Source organism: Salvia splendens, chromosome 15, assembly GCF_004379255.2.
Source record: "Salvia splendens isolate huo1 chromosome 15, SspV2, whole genome shotgun sequence".
Lineage (NCBI taxonomy): Eukaryota > Viridiplantae > Streptophyta > Magnoliopsida > Lamiales > Lamiaceae > Salvia > Salvia splendens.
In genome coordinates this window covers 28,250,042-28,267,750 of record NC_056046.1, presented here as the reverse complement: position 1 = coordinate 28,267,750, position 17,709 = coordinate 28,250,042, and the positions used below count along the sequence as shown (strand labels likewise).

Here is a 17,709-nt window from a genome sequence, read left to right as displayed (position 1 = left end):
GTTTTATCCGACCGAGTGTGTCGCCGTGGGGAGCACCGGTACTATTTGTGAAAAAGAAAGACGGGACACTGAGGATGTGCATAGACTACCGGGAATTGAACAAGTTGACTCTCAAGAACAAGTATCCTCTGCCGAGAATTGATGACTTGTTCGACCAACTCAGGGGAGCAGGAGTATTTTCGAAAATGGATTTAAGGTCGGGATATCACCAGTTGAGGGTACGAAGGGAGGACATACCCAAAACAGCATTTCGAACGAGGTATGGGCATTATGAGTTCATAGTAATGCCGTTTGGACTGACGAATGCACCGGCGGTATTTATGGATTTAATGAATCGAGTATTCCATCCATACTTGGACAAGTTTGTTCTGGTATTCATAGATGATGTGCTGGTTTATTCGAAGGATGAAAAAGAACATGAGGAGCACCTAAGGATCACGTTGGAAACACTACGAACGGAGAAGTTGTACGCCAAGTTCAGTAAGTGTGACTTCTGGCTAAAGGAAGTGAATTTTCTGGGGCATATTGTGACGGCCGAAGGGATTCGAGTTGACCCTGCAAAGGTTGAGGCCGTACAACAGTGGAAGGCGCCAAAGACCCCAAACGAGATTCGGAGTTTCCTTGGACTGGCAGGATACTACCGGAGATTTATAGAAGGATTTTCAAAAATCGCACGGCCAATGACTCAACAACTAAAGAAGGGGACCAAGGTCAATTGGACGCCGGAGTGTGAGGCCAGCTTCCAATTGTTGAAGGAAAAGTTGACCACCGCACCTATTCTAGCCGTGCCGGAACCAGGGGTAGACTATGTGGTTTACACCGATGCATCGAAGGTTGGATTGGGGTGTGTTTTGATGCAGAATGGTAAGGTGATTGCCTATGCTTCGCGGCAGTTGAGGCCACACGAGTTGAACTACCCCACTCATGACTTAGAACTAGCGACTGTTGTGCACGCATTGAAGATCTGGAGGCACCATCTCTATGGAGTTCGGTGTGAGATTTTTACCGATCACAAGAGCCTGAAATACTTCTTTGAACAGAAAGACTTGAATATGAGGCAACGCAGATGGCTCGAACTAGTCAAGGATTATGACTGTGGCATTAACTATCACCCAGGCAAACCAAACGTGGTGGCGGATGCCTTGAGCCGAAAAGCTCAACCGCAGTTGGCTACTTTTCTCACTCAGGAAGCGGAGTTGATTCGCGATTTTAGCAAGATGCGACTGGAGGTAGTGAGAGCTCCGGAAACTGTGAAGGGAAAGATTGCCACCTTGGTAATTGCATCCGATCTACGGACAAGGATAATAGAAGGGCAGCGGAATGATGAAAATCTGGAGAAAATTCGACTGAGGGTGAGGAAGGGCGAACAAGAAAAGTTTAGAGAAGAAGCTGATAATGCTCTTACCTACGAGGGGAGACTGTGTGTGCCTAGTGACGATGGACTCCGAAATGAAATCTTGACCGAGGCACACGAGACTCCATACACCGCTCATCCTGGAAGTACAAAGATGTACCAGGACTTGAAGGGATCATTCTGGTGGGATGGAATGAAGAGGGACATAGCTTTGTTTGTGGAAAGATGTTTGGCATGTCAACAAGTAAAAGCTTTACATCAACGACCCTATGGGAAGTTGCAACCATTGGAGATTCCGGAGTGGAAGTGGGAACATATCGCTATGGATTTTGTGACAGGTTTACCAAAGACCCGACAAGGGAATACAGCCATTTGGGTAATCATAGATCGCCTCACCAAGAGTGCGCATTTTATACCTATCCTTATAACTCATGGGTCCGACAAATTGGCCCGGATCTATGTGAAGGAAATCATTCGATTGCATGGAGTGCCAGTAACAATCACGTCAGACAGAGATACAAGGTTTACTTCAAGGTTTTGGATGAGTCTACAACGAGAACTGGGTACACGACTGAATTTTAGTACTGCTTTCCACCCACAAACCGATGGACAGTCCGAGAGAACGATTCAAACTCTCGAGGACATGTTGAGAGCCGTGGTTCTTGACAGAGGAGAAAATTGGGAAGTTGTATTGCCGTTGATCGAGTTCGCTTACAACAACAGTTTCCAGGCGACAATAAATATGGCCCCATATGAAGCATTGTATGGGAGGAAGTGTAGATCACCACTCTACTGGGATGAGGTTGGTGAAAGAAGAATACTCGGGCCAGATTCGGTCGAGGAAATGATAGAGATCGTGCGACAAATCCGACGAAGGATAAAAGAAGCTCAAGACCGACAGAAGTCGTATGCTGATGTTTGGCGCACAGATTTACAGTTCAATTACGGAGATAAGGTGTTCTTGAAAGTATCTCCGTCGAAGGGAATAACGAGGTTTGGTGTAAAGGGGAAGTTGAAGCCACGATACGTAGGGCCTTATGAACTCCTCGAGAAGGTGGGACCCGTAGCGTATAGATTGGCACTACCACCGAGTTTTGGGACTGTGCATAACGTTTTTCATATGTCACAATTACGGAAGTACGTGTTCGATCCCAAACACGTGGTTCATCAAGAGGAAATGATATTGAATCCCGACTTGAGTTATGAGGAGAAACCCGAAGCTATTCTGGACAGGAAAGTGCAAGAGTTGAGGAATAAATCGATCGCGTCCGTGAAGGTACTTTGGAAACACCATGGCCACGAGGAGGCTACTTGGGAACTCGAGGATAAAATGAAAGAGAAATACCCGGAGCTTTTCGCTGGAAACAAGTAAATTTCGGGACGAAATTTCTGTTAAGGTGGGTAGAATGTAACACCCGTACTTTTTAAAGTACTAATTTAATGTATATCACGAAATAATTAATAAAATTATTTCGAATTATGATGCTTCTCGATAAATGTGCTCTCGGAGAATTATGGTTATTGTGGTTAATGTGAAAAGAAGCGTGCATGTTTATATTTAATTGTGAACGTTGGAGACACGTTTAAGGTCTCGTTGAAAGATCGATGATGAAATTGCTATTCTTGAGCAAACGAAGGAATGTAGTGGGAAGGAATATATGTTTTTATGGATAACGACGTGCGTAAATCGAGGAATGGTTGAAGGAATATTATATTTGGAATAACACCAAATATAAGTTATGCCGGTAAACGTACATCAATTTTGGTTGTGAAGAACGAGATAACAAAATAAATAAAGCCCCGTGAATTTTAATTAACGAGGGAAAATGCGGAAAAAATAAACTATGAATTTATTTTGGACTTTTCAAAATAAATTTGAAGTCCAATTGAAAATAAGATAATTTGGATTTTAATTACTCTTTAAAATCCATCAAGTAGTAGTTTTTTTTTCTTGGGCTTGCAACTTATTTATTTCTTTAGCCCAATGGAAATTAAATCATGGAAGCCCAAGTGGATTTTAATTTTAGTGGATCAAGCCCAAGTCTTTTTCCTTTTCTTTTCCTTTTTCTTTCTTTTTCTTCTTCTTTCCTCCTCATGGCCGACGGCCCTATTCTTCATGGGAGACTCTCCAAGTTCTCACCCTTCCATCTCCCACCATCCCAAGAGTCACCACCACTCCTTCATTTCCCTCCTCACTAACTCCTCTCATCATTCACACTTCAAGAAAAAAAAAAGAGAGAGAGAGAAGGGCCGAGAGAAGTCGACGGGAAGGAGAGGGGAGAAGAAGGAGTTGGTTTCATTTTTTTTCAACCACATCAAGTTTAAGCTCTTGAGGTATACCATTTCTTCCATCCTCAAAGCATGAATTGTTTACTAACTTTGCATGCATATAGCCTTGATTTTATTTTCATAACCAAGCTATGAATAATCCGTAAGAATCAACCAAACGATCGCCGCGCGTAACCGAAACTAAGAAAGAACGTAACTTTATAAACATAACGTATGTTAAGGGATGTTTCGGAGTCGTTTCGGAAGAGGAGAAGCCGCCGCCGGCGACGGGCAGCGGCGGACAGCCGTTTGACGTCTTCCCGACGGCAGGCATCTCAAGTTGCGACGGGAGGCAGCAGCGGCAGTGGCGCGACGGCGAGACAGCAGCTCCCGGAGTGGCGAGGCAGCAGCTCCAGCCGCACGGCAGCGGCGACATGGACTCTCCTCCGCGGCAGCAGCTCCCGCCGGCGAGCAGCGAAGACAGCAGCCTCCTTGGCGGCTCCAGCTGCGGCGGCAGGCGGCTCCAGCCGCGACGGTGGCGAGCCGGAGGGAGAATGACGGCGACGGCAGCTCCACGGCTGTTGTGTGATTGCCGAGAGAGAGAAAGAAGGAAGAGAGAGAGAGTATATTGGAGAGGGAGATGAGTTTGGGCCAACATTTTATTAAGTTTGGGCCATATATTCTTTTAATTGTTGGGCCTTTTACTAATTAATTGGAACTTTAATTAAATTGATGTTGGGCTTTTCTTTTAATTGATGGGCTCACTAATTGTTTTTTTTTGAGGAATAAGGTGGGCTAAGTTTAGTCTCTTGGGCCGATAATTAAAATTTAATCGGGGAAAATTATTTAATTAATTCCCGTAAGACTTTTGAAGAATGAATAATTTACCTAAGTATGAATTAATACTTTTTCAACGGTAAATAAATACAGAAATTAAAGTATGCGCTTAAATAATTTTTTTAGAAATTATTTTCGACGATTATGGAAAAAATATGAGGAGCCAACGAAGGAAAGAACGAGCGTAAGCGGCCGACCGGCGTCGCACGCGACGCCTTGGGCGGCCGCCGAATAACCGAAAATACACGGAAATCGAGAAAGAAGATTTAAAAGAATTTAATTAGAGTGCATGCATTCTAATTATCATCGTTACCGAATTTTGATATGAATTTTATGTAATTTGCGAAAAGGTGGTTCGCACGCACGCTAAAAGTCGAAACGAGGATTGTTACGGAAAACCTAAGCTTTTGAGGTGGGCTTTATTCTTTAAAAGTTTATTCTTAAATTGATGTATTTATGGTGTGATAAGGATGATTTTACAAGTATGTCATGCCGTGTTTATGTTTTGAAACTGTCTATCTGATTGTCTACTAGAATAACACTCTACTAGACTTTGATGGTTAACGAATTCGGGTCTGACTAGGGAGTGAGTCCCTACTCGGACTAGTGCACTGATGGGGATCGTGAGCCGTCCCCTAGGTCGGCCGGTCCAGTGATCGAGTTTGTGGCCACATTCTCGTTTCACATGATGGTTCAGATATGGTATATGATGGAGGATGATGTTAGTCCGCGCGGACACTATTTTATGGAAATGGATTTACGTGTTTCTCGGTCTCTTTTAAAGAAAAACCCGGGATTCACACGATGATGGCTTGACATAACTTAAATGATAAATGTATTTCGGGCATGAGTTCACTGGGTGCATCAAGTACTCAGCCCCTGCATATGTTTTCCCTATGTGCAGGTTGAGCGAGGTCGGAAGGCGGAGGATGTTGAGTGATGTTATCAAGATTTGGTCCGGTTACTATTACGTCTTCATACGTAGTAGTAACTACACTCTCAAATTGCTTCCGCTATTCAATGTCTTAAGAAACTCTGTTATTTCCGTTATTGTTGAACTCTGTTATCTTTCATTATGAGACTTGGGTTTTGAAACGTTGATTGATTTAAATGGAAGTTCCTCTTTGATTGTTAAGTTGTATTGCCTTGAATTGTTTTCCCCCTTCTTCCCCGCTTCTTAATTCCCCCACGAGTCACGATTTCCCGTGCCTCCTATCCTTAGGAAGTGCGGTCGTGACACGTAGTAAGTTTCCGGCGTCCCGATTTCTATATTCTGTTCGAATATAGGAGTATGCTCTGTTTTCTTCATTTACGCGTCTGAGTTGGTTAGGAGATTGCATGAGTTTGTTAGTTGCAGCTTTTTCTGTACTTACCTTATTTGAATGTCATGGTCCCAATTTTTAAATTCTCTCTGCCTAGTCATATTTAGTCAGTCATTTACACGGTCTAGTGAGTAATTGTTTCTTTCGGCGTCGATGTCTGATTTTATAAGTGTTCTGTGTCCTAGGTCTAGCATTTAATTTCCGTGCCTAGGTCTAGTGGTAGTTTAAACCTCAACCCTTTTGCGTGGCAGCAGCCGCTTGTTTCCAGAGTCTCTAAGCACTACTTCACGACTCCATCTTCGTGGGATCGACCCCACTTCCCTATACTAATCCATAGTATTCGGGTTGAGGGATTTAATTTTTGAAGGGGAGTCGAGTGTGTCCAACGACAAAAACACTCTGTGTTCCTTGAGTTCCTGGACCTAGTGATCCAGCGGATTTGAGAAGCGCGGTGTCTTGACCAAGCACTTGCATAGTTTTCCCTGTAAGCACACGAAGACACGATCCAACTTGTCCCACTTCAGGTCCTTAGTATAAAAAGGAAGATAGCGTTATTTTACGATCATTGAATGAAATAACCTACTTTTCCATTGTTTGCGTAATTTTCTTTCTTGTCAAACTCAAGTAAACGGCGTGATCGACGGTGAGAGGCCGCGACTGCCTTTGGTTTATCTCGGCGACGACCTACTCGGTGTCTCCGAACTGTTGAGGGAAGAATTCTATTAACACACAAACATGCGTAAATATTAAAGACGGGATTAACTCATGGTATTAAATGACGTCTCTAAGGTAGGCTAATGTTTTGTCTTCACAATATTTTTGTCTGTCTAATTATACCTAACTTCTCCCAAATTATAGACTATAAAACAGAGTCCTCTTCTAATGCTTATAACACAATAATCCAAAACTAAGACTAGATCTACACCCTTAGATTTTGAAATGAGTGGATGAGATTTTTGCTCACAAATTTCAATAAATAGTTGACAAAATATCAACAAAAGGGTAATATTGTCATTATGTTATCATTTGATAATTTTCGTGGTTTTTTTACATCAATACAGTATATTACAAATATCAACAATATGACATGAGTATATCAACACAATTACAAGAAAATATCAACACAGTTTTATTGATATTTTACATACACTATATTGATATTGCACACCCGATTTGTAAAAATCATAATAAATAGTTAAAGTGGATAAATGGTAAAATAAGAGAGAGAGTAATGTACACAAGATTCTTCTCTACATTTTTCTTACTGTAAAAGAATTAGTCATTTTTCTTAGTTAATGCATATAGCTAATGTCTAATGATGAAAGTTCATAAAACCTCTTTCTCTGTAAATAAACTATTTTATTTTTAACAAAATTATAAAACGTGTTAATGCACTTCATGCCACCACAATCATACGAATTGAACGATTTTATGTAATGGCATTGTTGTAAATTATTGTAAAAATCAAAGATTCATGCGATCACGAGAATTGGATGATTTTTCTTAACCCTTCAACTTGAATTATTTTATATATTTTAAATTATAAGTATAGGATATTTTGGTAAGATACTAGCTGGTCCCTTCAGGGACATCCGATAAAATTGGAACGATACAGAGAAAATTAGCATGATCCCTGCGCAAGGATGATAAGCATAAATCGAGATATGGTAAGATACTAGCTGTATAGTTTGGCTGACATTTAATTTTTTTAAAACATTTGATTACTATTTATATATTGAATAAGAAAAATAGCTATTTTTATCCAGGCCTCTAGTAGAAAAATAAGTGGCTATTAGTATAATTATGTTTTCCAAATGCTATTAGAGCATCTCCAATGGCGGAGGTCCGCCATTGGAGCGTCGAAGGTCGGATACGGACGTCCCGTGAGGACGTCGGGTGTTCTCGGACGTGCGGGCGACGGGCGGGCGGACGTCCGCCATTGTGGAGTGGGTCGGACGTCCGGTAAATATTTTTTTTTAAACTCCATATATACGGCTCGTTGAACTTCATTTCATTCGCACCACTTGTGTTAACAAGTTTCTCTCTCTACATCTCTAATTTCAAGTCTATCTAGAATGTCTAGTGACAGTGATAGTGAGAATGAATTGGAGGTCACTGTGGAAGGTGCGATAGATAGGCTGCTACAGCAGAGGGCGCAGCGGCGGCGGCAGCAGGCTGCGGTACCTCGGCTGATCCATCGTCGAACTACAGTACCGTGACCACATTGCTGCACATATTCGGTTGTATGCAGACTACTTCGCTCCTCAACCGCGTTTTGGGGAAGCCTTATTCCGGCGACGCTTTAGGATGCATCGCCCGCTGTTTCTGCACATCGTGGGTGCTTTAGAGAGAAGATACCTATATTTTAGGATCAGGGAGGATGCAACTGGCAAACCCGGACTCACGCCCTTGCAGAAGTGCACTGTCGCAATCAGACAACTGGCGTACGGAGGCGCGGCCGACATGTTCGACGAGTACCTCCACATTGGCGAGTCGACAGCCGTCGAGTGTCTGCAGAATTTTTGCGCGGGCGTGAGAGCGATATTCGGTGAGCGGTGTCTTCGGAGTCCGAGCCCCGAAGACTGCCAGAGTCTGATAGATATGCATGGGTCGGTGCACGGGTTCCCTGGGATGTTGGACAGCATAGATTGTATGCATTGGGAGTGGAAGAACTGCCCCGCCGCCTGGAAGGGGATATACACTACCGGCTTCAAAGCCAAGCATCCCACGATGATCCTTGAAGCTGTAGCTGACTACCGGCTGTGGATATGGCATGCTTATTTCGGAGTCGCCGGGTCGAACAACGACATCAACGTTCTCCAGTCGTCGCCCCTGTTCAATGCTCAGTGCAATGGGGTTGGTCCCGCCATCAGTTTCGTCGCCAACGGCAACCAGCACAATATGAGATACTATTTGGCGGATGGGATATACCCAAACTGGCCCGTCTTTGTGAAGACAATCAAGCATCCGCTTGGGCAAAAGAAGTCATACTTTGCGAGCCGTCAGGAAGCAGCGCGCAAGGATGTGGAGCGGGCATTTGGTGTGCTCCAAAGTCGATGGGCGGTAGTCAAGGGTCCTGTACGGCAGTGGTATATTCCCAACATCGGCGATGTCATGTACGCATGTATCATAATGCACAACATGATTGTCGAAAATGAAGGTGCGGAACTGACTCAGTGGACCAATGAAGATGATACGGGTGCAGGTCCAAGTCACGGCGTGGCCACCGCGAATGTGAATATGGGGGTACCTCATGGAGATGTCGAGCGGATGCGTGCATATGCTGACATGCGGCAAGCAGATGCCCATGTTCGACTTCAGAACGATATTATCGAAGAGGTTTGGATGCGGAGGGGTTGACGTTGATGTTATTACTTTTTTTTTTGTTTTATTACTATGTAAATTTTTTTTTTCAAATCATGTATGTTTTTTTAATGAAGTTGATAATTTTTCCCGTTCGTATTCGTGTTGAAATTTTATTTCCGTAAACGTAAATTGTTTTATTTGTGAATTTGTGATTTTTTTATTGCGGGAAGTCCTAGTGGGAAGGGCGATGGGAAGGGTGGATTGTGCAGGGGATGTCCTAGTGACGTGGCAGTGGGATGGAAAGTCCTAGTGACGTGGCAGGAGGTGTTTTCGGGATGTCCTAGTGGATGTCCGAGTGGGACATCCGCCCAGTGGAGATGCTCTTAGTATAATTGATAAACTATTGACGTGCATAATTCTTTCACGTTATTAATGTACTATTTTAGCAAAAAGAACACGAAATCCAGCCTAGCCCATTGTATAAATATCTACTTCTTCAACCTCTCATCTTCTCCACATTCCTAACCCTAAAGAGGAGAGAGAGGCTTCTTACACCATACCGCCACCCTGCCGGCACATCCGCCGTCGCGATCCTTCCTCCGGCGTCCTCCTCCTCCTTTCTCTCTCACTCTTTCTCGGAGCTCTCTCTTCGCGCCGCCGTATTAGTCACCGTTGCCGCCGGTGTTATGCAAGCGGCGACCTATTGCCGCTATACCCCTCACACTACCGTCAATTCTCTCCCTCGGTGTGGCCTTCCTGCCGCCGCTTCCCTCCAGCCATGACCGCCGCCCTCGGTTTTAAGGTCGACATCACCACCGCAGTCCAAGAACCTGCACGGTGTTGTGCTGTCTACCCAACATAGTGGTCGCACGATATATGGTTTCGGTCGTCTCTTCGCCGTCGATTTTCTCCGATGCACAATGATTACTGTAAATTGGTGAACGAATTTCAGCGAATGGTGTTTTGTTTTCACCTAATTTGAGACAACATAGTTGGGATGTTATACATAATAGGATTAGGATTAGGAGATGAGAAAGACATTACACTAAGAGGGCTTGAAGCAATCAAGAAATGCAGTAAACGGCCTACACTTCTCTCCTCTCCTCTCCTTCGGCATCACCTCCGATGGCCTCTCCAAACTGGTGAGTCTTAGTTAATTTCTCATTTATTCTTTATCTTTTCAAGTTTTTTTTATTGATTTAGTGGAAATTACATAATATTGTATAAATCATACCAAAACTTTCATTAGTAAGAGCATGCGCAGCGGTGGCGTCCGTCGCCACCGCCGTCCGCGCCGCTGGCACGGACGCCATCCGCCGCCGTTGGCACGGCGCTGCTCGATGTATCGAGCACGTCCGTGCCAGCGGACGCATACGTGGCGCGCTCCCATTCGTCAACGGCATAGCCGTTGTGTTTAAACATTTTTTATTTTTATTTTTTTTTGAAAATCGGTTTTTTATTAAAAAAACCGATAAAAATAAAAAAAAAAATTCACTTCCCCAAAAAAAATATATCCGTTTATAACCGTTTTTTACACATTTTTAATTTTTTTTTCATTTTTTTAACCCAAAAATACACACTTTCATCTATAAATACCCTCAATTTCACCCCAAAATTCACATCAAACTACACAACTCTCATCATCATTCTCCAATATCCATTCTCATCTCCATTCTCTCATATCCATTTTCATCTTCATTCTCTCATACCCTACAACATCACTATGTCCGGCCAAGACGATAACCCTTCGGGCTCCCACGGTTGGAACCCCGAATGGTTCGGTTCACAACCGTTTTCTAGTCCGAAAACGGAATATTCGGCCCCTCCTCTCACCCAAGATTCGGGCGTTCCGGGTGGCTACCAGCCATACCCAATCGACGATCAAGGTGCCTCCGATGGGCGCTACGGGTGGACACTGGAGCCTATGCCTCGCGCCCCTTCCCAAATGCCGACTCCTCCATCTCGCGCCGGTGTCCGCACACCGTACTCACCGGCGGAGATGGAAAGATTGTTCAAGGCGTACTTGGAAATCTCCGAAGATGCGGTGGTTGGAACGAACCAATCCGGCGATCACTTTTGGTGGCGCGTCTCTAGCCGGTACAATGCAAACCGGCCGCCGGGAACGATCGAGCGCAACGAGAGTATGGTGTGCAACTGCATCGGCCGAGCCAACGAAGAAATTGGCAAGTTCAACGGCTATTTCATCCAGGAGTCCCGGAATGCCGGGTGCAGCCGAAGCGAGGTCGACATCATCACCGCCGCGCTGAGCACCTACCAATCCATGAACGGTAAGTCGTTCAAATATCTTAACGTTTGGCAGGAGACGCGGACGCACCCGAAGTATAAGGGAGGCATAACATCCTCCTCTAGCGGCTCCTCCAAACGATCAAGGTCGGTAGCCCTATCCGACTGCGGCTCGGAAGAAGTGGCTAGCCAACTCGCCAGAGCTAACTTGGGTAGCCCCGACGCCGGACCGAGCGGTTCCCAACGCCGCCCCCAAGGAAGGAAGAAGGCGGCGGCCAACCGTCGTCGCGGCTCGACTCCCGAAGCCACTCCCGAAGCCGCTCCCGCTCCCTATGTGCCACCTCCACCCCCGAACAACTCGCTGTGGATGCTCTTAAGCCAACTCGATATGGCCGATAGGTCATCTATGACCCCACGCAACTTGAAACACACGAGACCATGATAAAAGGTCTCCACAAACAATTGGGGTTGATCCCGCCGGATGCGTAGTCTTATTAGGAGTTTAATTATGTAATTTTTAATTTTTAGGATTTTAATTATGTAATTTTTAATTTTAAGGAGTTTAATTATGTAATTTTTAATTTTTAGGATTTTAATTATGTATTTTTTAATTTTATTTGTAATTTGTAATATTTATTGTGGTTTTTAAATGGATTTTAATATTATGGAAATGTTTTTGTTTAATTGAATTTTATATTAATTGTGCTCGTCCTTGCGGAAGAGCACAGTTGTGGGTGTTGTGCTCTTGCCAGAGAGCAGGCATGAATAGTACTGCCCGGGCCCACAACCGTGCCGCTGGCAAGAGCACGGTTGTGGATGCTCTAGGTTTCTTTAACACTGTTTTAAAAACTGTTATTAGCGTTAGTTTTTATCTTTTTTGATGCCCTATTTAAAAAAAAGTTTAAAAACACTGTTTAGATTTTTGCTATAGCAAAGAAACTGTTTCAAAGTTCCCCATTGCCATATAATGATATAGTATTAGAGAGAAGGTTTGCTGTATAAAAATTCTCCAAAAGATACAGAGAGTAAATACTATAGCAAAACACCTTTAAAAATTAATACTTTGAAGACAAATAACAAAAAAATTAAACTTTTAGTTATTTAAAAGGCTTGTAGAGGTTCATCTTCCTAAATTTTCATCAAGAACTACAAAAATCCTAAGTGGCCATTCGTCTTTTTAATTTTCCATATAAATGAAATAATTTGATTGAAAATACATTCAAAAGACTTTAGCAGAAGTGTGAAAGATGGGAATTTTAGACAAAATATCCTAAGCTTCAATAAAGGTTCTTGACCCTTTTTTCAAAGCCTATAAAAATTAGATAAAAATCTAAGCAAGTTTACCTCTTAGTGAGATTTTAGAGAGAGAGATGAGTTCTCAAGATTTTTTTGGAGAGGTCAGTTGTTGGAAAGTATTGATAAGTTCATGTTCTTGAGTGTAAAATTCTATTTCTTTTAATATTTTATAATGTAATTTCCCCGTTGATTTAGCAATAAAGTGTGGATTTTTGTGAATATTTGCAGGAAAAGGTTTATGGGAAATCTATAATTGTTTCAGACAGGAAATGGTGGAGGAGAAGGCAAATGACATGCTGTTAAAAGCTCAGGTTACTGACGTGGCATTTCTGGTCGTCGGAGATCCTTTTGGGTATTTTTTAATTCCTTTTTCATTTTTGGAATAATGATTTAAGATTTTATAGTTGGATGATATCTGGTTTTCAAATGTTGGATGGAAGAGGTGATGTTGTATAGCTGCAATTGTAATTGTTTCTGTTATTGGCTAATGATGATGTTTCAGAATTTGAGTTGATTGAGATGTATTTGCAATGGTTGTTTGCAGAGCAACAACACATTCTGATCTCGTTGTCCGGGCTAAGATGTTGGGCGTGGGTGTTAAGGTTGTGCACAATCCCGTTTTTCACTGAAACTTGGAAGCCTGTCAGCTTTTACGAAAAAATTAAAAGAAATCGTGAACTTGAAGAAATCGTGAACTTGGATTGTGTACGCTTTGCCTGCTAGGTAACAATGATATTTTACACACTTGCATTTCATATTTTTAGAATTGAGTTTTTTTGCTTAGATCAATAGATGCATTGAAGATATGGTTAAAAGCGTAGATATCTTAGATTTTGCACTTAACTCTGTTTGTCTACCCGTGTATGTTGCAATTTGCAGATATAAAGGTTAAAGAGCCTTCACTAGAGTCGCTATGCAGGTTAGTAGTAATTGATATGTGTTCTCGTGTAAATGTTAATGTTCTGATTACTTAAAACTAGTTGGAGTTTTGTAACTTTTTGTCTGTATGGAATTTCAGAGGGAAGAAGGATTACGAGCCACCAAGGTTTATGACTATAAACATAACAATAGAACAGCTCTTGGAGGTGGAGCAGAACCACTCGGATTCAGGTATTTTAGCTTGTTCTTGTCATGTTTTCAGGGTAGAAGAATAAATGATCTGTTTCATTAGCTTGCTGTAAGCATTTTAATTTAGTTGATTTCGTGTACTTTTCATACTCTGTAAATAATTATTGAGTTGTGACATAAAGTGGCGTTATATTGTTTAACTATTTCCTCGTCTTATTTCAGCTTACAGCAAAGACACAACGTGTGTTGGTTTGGCGCGGGTGGGTTGTGAAGATCAGATGATAGCTGCAGGCTCCATGGAGCAACTCTTGACGATAGACTTTGGCCCCCCTTTGCACTGCCTTGTGATTGTGGGTGATACTCACCCGGTAGAAGAAGAGATGCTCCAGTTTTATTCAATCAACAGTAGTTGAAAGAACTTTCTCTAAAGAACTTTGATCTTTTTCTAAGCTAGTATTGTAAAACAATTTTGTTATATTATTCGAGACTGTGAATTCGATTTCCTTGCAGCATGTTGAAAGAACTTTCTCTAAAGAACTTTGATCTCTTTCTAGGCTAGTATTGTAAAACAATGTTGTTATATTATTCGTAACTGTGAATTCTATTTCCTTGCAGCATGCTTTTGGAAATATGAAATATCTATTTCATTCAAGTTTGAGGCTATAAATTGTAAGCTTATAAATTTTCAATGATTTGCAATTGAAAAGTAAACACTGTCAATCTGTCATATTTAGATTGTCAACTTTAACAAAAGCTTCACTCTTGATTCGCTTTTGGTGCCAATATTGGTACACTTCACTCTTGATTTACCATTCTAGTGCTTTTGTTCCAGTTATTTCTTGTAACCCATTTTCAATATTAGTGGCGGGCTTGAAAGAATTGGTGATACATTTATTGGCTGGTAGAACTTTTGTGCTTTAGACACTGACTTGTTATTCTCTCATTTTCTGGTGTGAGGGATATGATTTTTGTTAATAATCTTGATTTGCTTACTAGCAGGGTTCCCATGTATGGTGATATATCTGTGGTATCCTAAAAACTAAGGTATGCAGCGCCATCTACTAATTCATCTCCTACTTGAGTTGTTTATCATTTTTGTTTTTTTCTCATTTGCCATTTCCCTTTCCGTATCAATCCCTTATGTTGCAAAACATGAGACAGAAATTGATCGTAGTTTGTTAGAAATGAAGGCAAGAGCAGGGGACTTGGCATTCATCGTGTTTATGATGCAATTGCTCCCCACTTTAGTTCTACCCAAGGTCCAAGGGTTCTTGAACGCTCTGCCCTCATTTTAGATGCAGGCTGTGGCAACGGGAAGTATTTGGGGTTGAATCCGAATTGTTATTTCATCGGTTGTGATATCAGTGCACCCCTTATCAATATATGTTCGGATAAAGGGAATGAAGTTTTGGTTGCTGATGCAGTGAATCTTCCTTACCGAACTGGTTATGGTGATGTTGCAATTTCTATTGCAGTCTTGCATCACTTGAGCTCAGAAAGTAGGAGAGAGAAAGCTGTCGAAGAATTGATTCGAATTGTGAAAAAAGGTGATCTTATTTTAATCACAGTTTGGGCTAGGGAACAGGAAGATAACTCATTGATTAAGAAATGGACTCCCCTTAGTCCAAAATACGTCGATGAATGGATCGGACCTGGTAGCCCTCGAACGCATAGCCCTTCATCTAGGGGTGAGCAAAAAAACCGGAAACCGAATATCCGAACCGAACCAAACCGAAATTTTGAAATTCGGTTCGGTTTTGAAAATACAAAAATTTAGGTTTTTCGGTTCGGTTCGGTTCGGGCGAAGAAAAAAACCGAAAAATTGAATAACCGAATTATATATATTCTATTAATTTAATATATTATATTATATATAATATATAGTATATTCTTTTAATAAATTCTAGTATATTATATGTATTATTAATTTTATATTATATATAAATATTCTATTAGTATATATAAAATAAAACACACATATATATATTAATATTATATTTATTTTTTCGGGTTTTTCGGTTTTGTTCGGGTTTTTCGGTTTTTTAAGTTCGGTTTTCGGTTTTTCGATTTCAGTTTTTTGTTTTTTCGGGTTCGGTTCAGTTTGGATTTTGAACTAAATTCGGTTTTGGTTCGGTTTTGACAAAAAACCGAACCGAAATCCGAATGCACACCCCTACCTTCATCTTCAGTTTCGCTAGAAAGCATTTCAGAAACTGAGGAAAGTGTTTCTGCAGAGCAGTCTCTGTATTTACCTAAAGAGTCCGAAGATGAAAGATCCACTGATATCATGTACCCGAGCTGTAGTAATCACGCAGCCGTTCACCTTCAATTCATCTGGAGAGCATCTCAGAAACCGAGGAAAGTGTGTCTGGGGATGCTTACCTAAAGAGTCTGAGGATGAAAGATCTGATGAAATCAAACAGCCAGTGACGGACCTCTTTCGTCAGATTCAGTTAAAAAGAGTAGTCTATGTCAGCAAGAATATTTTGTGCCATGGCACTTACCTTATCATCGAGCTGAAGTAAGTGGAGCTTCAAATGCTGTATCTAATGGTTTTGCACGGAAAGATGATAAGAAGGGTGCATTGTGTACGACAGATATTATCATGTTTTCAGTGAAGGTGAACTTGAAAGGCGAGGCATTCTTTTAATAATAACTAGATACTAGTTTATAGTATTACTGTTTCTAATCATAATTAGAATAATTTGAGCTAAGTGAGTTATAGTAGAAGTTCTGAATCTCTGCTGGTAATACCTTGATTGGTGATAGTGCTGGTAATGAAAAATATGAACTGAACCCTTGAGTTCAAACTAAAAGGCCGTTTTCCATTGATGAGGATCTTATGTTTTGCAATGACAACGACCGAACTTAACTTGCTAACTGGGGTATAATCATCGTTTCATTACCGATGACAGAAATTAGGCTACGGTGTTTGTCTCAATCTTATAAGTTTGTCTTGAGAGCTTCACATAACTATTTTGACCCCACGCTAGTCAATATCCTGCTACTTGCGGTGCCTTGAATATCTGTTTGCAGGTTAGCCAGCAATGTCGAAGGTGCTGTCATCGTGGACAGATTTTATGACAAATCAAACTGGTGCATTATCCTTGAGAAAACTTCATCATGAGTTGATATCTACCAATGAGGCTCGTTACCAGCAAGTATTGGAGTAGGTGATCTTGCAACCCGGGAGAATTTGTCCGACAAAATTTGGTTTTACAAGATATTTATTGTTCGGATGATTCTAGACCAGGCCCACGACTACACTCCAACGAGGTATAAGACCAGCAGTGCCTGGCACTTGGACTTGGTTGTTTTGTGATTTCTTCAGCTGTGTTGTTACTCCATTGTCTGTGCTTCTTATGGTCAAATTCTGGTAAGTCCCGTAAAGTTTCAAAACAAAACATATCGTGAAATCAAATTTTCTCGTTCGTCCCATCTATCGTTTCATTAGGATAAGTGTTTTATCTTTTATTTTACTCTCTACTTTTACTGTATTAAATAAAATTGGTATTCTTTCCCATCTCTCTGTTACGTGCTCTTTGCAAGTTGCCGCCATTTACACTCTATGCCCTCTCCGCACAAAGGAGTTTGTGGTTTGCGAGTTGTCACCCTCGACTACCTCACACCTCTCTCTCACGTGCTCTTCTAGCTTGACATAGAAGAAACGGGGAGTGAGATATATAGAGGCATATTAGATGAAGTAAAAAAAAGGAGAAAAGAAAAGAAAAGAAAATGGACATCGGCAAAAACAATCTTACTAACGTGATGTCATTTTTTAGGTTATTGGACAACGTAGTTTTGTCCTCATAAATATTTTCCTATTGACAAAAGTCAATTTAGTCCAAATTAAGATATATGTGAAGTTTTCAAAAACAAATTATCATGAGGTACTTCAAATCATCAATTAGTAACGATGGGCATGAGTAGTGATAAAATGCAAATTTATATATTATACAAATTCCAAACTATGATCTGGATCGTTAGAAAATATCAACAGATTATAAAATAATG

General features: G+C 41.4%; 1 non-coding gene and 2 pseudogenes across 1 annotated transcript; all 3 read left to right on the top strand.

The window, feature by feature from the left end:
* Nucleotides 1-7,357: 7,357 nt before the first annotated feature.
* LOC121769619 lies at nucleotides 7,358-7,460 on the top strand. The gene has a single exon (XR_006043639.1). It is a non-coding gene; the product is annotated as a U6 spliceosomal RNA (small nuclear RNA).
* Nucleotides 7,461-9,580: 2,120 nt separating this feature from the next.
* LOC121767359 lies at nucleotides 9,581-14,312 on the top strand (annotated as a pseudogene).
* Nucleotides 14,313-14,656: 344 nt separating this feature from the next.
* Nucleotides 14,657-17,065, top strand: LOC121766963 (annotated as a pseudogene).
* The last annotated feature ends 644 nt before the right edge of the window (nucleotides 17,066-17,709 follow it).